The 2,953-nt window shown below is 48.0% G+C and overlaps 1 long non-coding RNA gene across 1 annotated transcript; it reads left to right on the top strand.

Annotated features, from left to right (window-relative positions):
* The first annotated feature begins 234 nt into the window (after positions 1-234).
* On the top strand, positions 235-1,412 carry LOC131274194 (uncharacterized). Its single transcript, XR_009181388.1, has 3 exons — positions 235-313; positions 822-960; positions 1,326-1,412. It is a non-coding gene; the product is annotated as an uncharacterized lncRNA (long non-coding RNA).
* The last annotated feature ends 1,541 nt before the right edge of the window (positions 1,413-2,953 follow it).

Below are 2,953 nucleotides of genomic sequence, written 5' to 3'. Positions count from 1 at the left end.
CTTGGGGTCAACCCAAATCCCTCAGCCAGGTGTCCAGGTCTGCCTGGTCTGCACCACCCCTCCCCACCTGCCTTCCCTGACTCTAGCCACTCTGCTTTTGCTTCTGCTCCTGGAACACAGCAGCCTCCTTCTCACCTCAGAGCCTTGCACTTGCTGTCCCACCCACCTGGAACACTTTCTTTCACCCCAGAACTTCTAATTGTTCTGATGCCCCAATGACATCACTCCCATGGCAACCCCTGGGTCTGAGGAATTGAAGGGATAGCCCTTCAATGAGGGCTTAATGAGATACGAGGAGAACTGTCAAGAAAGGGTGGGACCATTAAGGGATCAGGGAGCTTGTGTAGACAGAGAGGGGGCTATGGGGTGGGGGTGGGTGGGAAGGGTTATGGGAGTACTGGGCAGGGGAACACACTGCAGGGTATATGGGGAGCTAATGTAAGGGGACAAAGAGAGTAGTGGGGGCTGGAGTTTTATAGGGAAATAGGATGAGGATATGGTGGGAAAAAGAACAGTTCTAAGGGGACAAAAAAAGTTATGGAAGGATAGGGAGGGTTTAGAGGGGGGCAGAAAGAGTGTTATAGAGGACAGGGAGTAGGTCTCTGGGGGTCAAGGAGGGCTGTGGGAGATAGGAAGGATAAATCAGGGTGGGAGAGAAATCAATGAGGATGTTATATTGGGACAGTGGGGTCAGGTGGAGTCACTTTTCCGGGTTCCTTTGCCCAGTGGGGTTGGAGTTGTTTCATTTGTGGTCTCTGCTTCCCACTCTGGCCACTGTGCTCAGACCCTTTCCGTCTGTCTCCCCCGTTTGCTGCCCTCAGAGCCCTGAAAGTGATGTCGCACAGCCCTGGTGGTGAGAGGCCCCTGGACCCTCCCTTTGATGATTACCTGCCTCTGTCCATCATGGCTCTCTTCTGCTGCATACCTTTTGGGATTCCAGCCATCATTTTCACCATCAAAGTGGGCATTGTCCCAATCGCCCCTGTCCCCCCACCCTCCTATGTGCCTCACTGCAAACCAACCCCCTCCTCCTAAAGGCAGCCTTAAACCATCTTTTCCCTCCTGCCATGGGATTTCACCCTACTCCATCCAACTTCTTTTCTCTTTCTCCTTTCCATAGAGGAACCCCATCCAGCCCCTTCCCAACACCCTTCCTTATGGTCTCCTCCAGGAGGCCCACCTCATCTCAGCCTTTCCTTCTGGGTTAGCCCTTCTTGCTTCATCCCAGGGACTCTGCTCTGCCTTGTTTTCTCCCTCTTCCCACCTTCCCACTGATTCTTCAGGGCACCCCCCAACCCCTCATCAACCTGCCTTAACCTCCATAGACCAGGACAGCCAACAGACATGGAGATGAACGGAAAGCAGAAAAATATTCCAACTGGGCCTTAATCCTGGGTCTCGTAGGAATCGTCTTGGGCTTATCGATCTTCCTTGGAAGAATTTCAGCCCGGTTAGCCCGATGAGAGAGAGGCCCGCAAGGAGGAAACTTCCCTCAGAACTCAGGGGACTGGAGGCTGCTCTTTTATCCTCAAGATCATTTTGAACTGGAGTTTGCCCCCAACCCTGCTCCCTTCACCAAAACTTTTGAGGATAATAAATCTAATGGGAAGTTTTTTGCTTATAGGAGATGTTTGTGTGTGAGTTCCTAATGCTCAGCTCACTAATCCAATCAGTCAACACTGAGTGCTGACTTTGTGACAGGCCTAATAAAAACTTAGAACTTCTTTGGTGACAGAGGCTATCATAGAGGCAGAAGTTTCCACAGCCAGGAAGTATGTTGTGCGACTTGAGTCTCAAGCAGTGCTTGATGATGATTTAGTGAAAATCACAGTTACTGACAGGGTCTAGATCAATTAGCATAGGCTAACTTATGCTGCAGTAAACAATGGTCCCCAGACCCCAGTGGCTCAAACACAGCAAACGTTAATTCCTTGCTGAATTATTTAGTTTTCAGTTCTGATCCAGGTCATCTACATTATAGGATCCAGGCTGGCATTCTGGGGGTCTTATGACAGATGAAAAAGAATGGCTGAATCACACAAAAGCTCTTAAAGCTACTGCCCAAAAAGCGCCCTAATTCCTTCTCACATTCCCTGACCAAAGCAAGTCACACAGTTGAGTCTAACGTTAATGGACAGAAAAGAATTCTCTCATAGGGAGGGGCAAGAAACATCTGGAATGACAATACACCCTACCCTACAATAAGGTTATGCTCCTCCAGGATAATATAGGGAAGGTACAATGATTTTGGCAGTAGATGAGGATTGTGGTTAATGATATGAATATAGGAATGTTCTTCTATTACAAGCTGTTAAGAATATGGTGAGGAAGTGGACTTGGCCCAATGGATAGGGCATTCGCCTACCACATGGGAGGTCCGCGGTTCAAACCCCAGGCCTCCTTGACCCGTGTGGAGCTGGCCCATGTGCAGCGCTGATGTGCGTGGGAGCCCCACGCGCAAGGAGTGCGCCCCATAAGGAGAGCCGCCCAGTGGGAAAGAAAGTGCAGCCTGCCCAGGAATGGCACCACACACACGGAGAGCTGGCACAACAAGATGACACAGCAAAAAGAAACACAGATTCCCAGTGCCACTGATAAGGATAGAGCGGTCACAGAAGAACACAAAGTGAACGGACACAGAGAGCAGACAACTGGGGTGGGGGAAGGGGAGAGAAATAAATAAAAAATAAATCTTTAAAAAAAATATGGTGATACATGGGAAAAATATAACTAATGTAACTTATAGACTGTAGTTAACACCAATATTGTAATATTTTTGTAGCAAAAGCAAAGACAGTACTATATTAATGCTAAATATAAAAAAAATGGGGTTTGGATTGGTCAGATATGAATATGATCAAGCATTTTTCTCTCTTTCATTAATAAGGAGGCCTTTGTTATGTCATTTAACTAATCTGTGTTCATCTGTGTATCTTTCTGAATATTGGAGGAA

Source organism: Dasypus novemcinctus, chromosome 18, assembly GCF_030445035.2.
Source record: "Dasypus novemcinctus isolate mDasNov1 chromosome 18, mDasNov1.1.hap2, whole genome shotgun sequence".
In the NCBI taxonomy this organism is placed as follows: Eukaryota; Metazoa; Chordata; class Mammalia; order Cingulata; family Dasypodidae; genus Dasypus; species Dasypus novemcinctus.
Note: the sequence above shows the minus strand (reverse complement) of the source record. Positions and strands in the feature narration are given on the sequence as shown.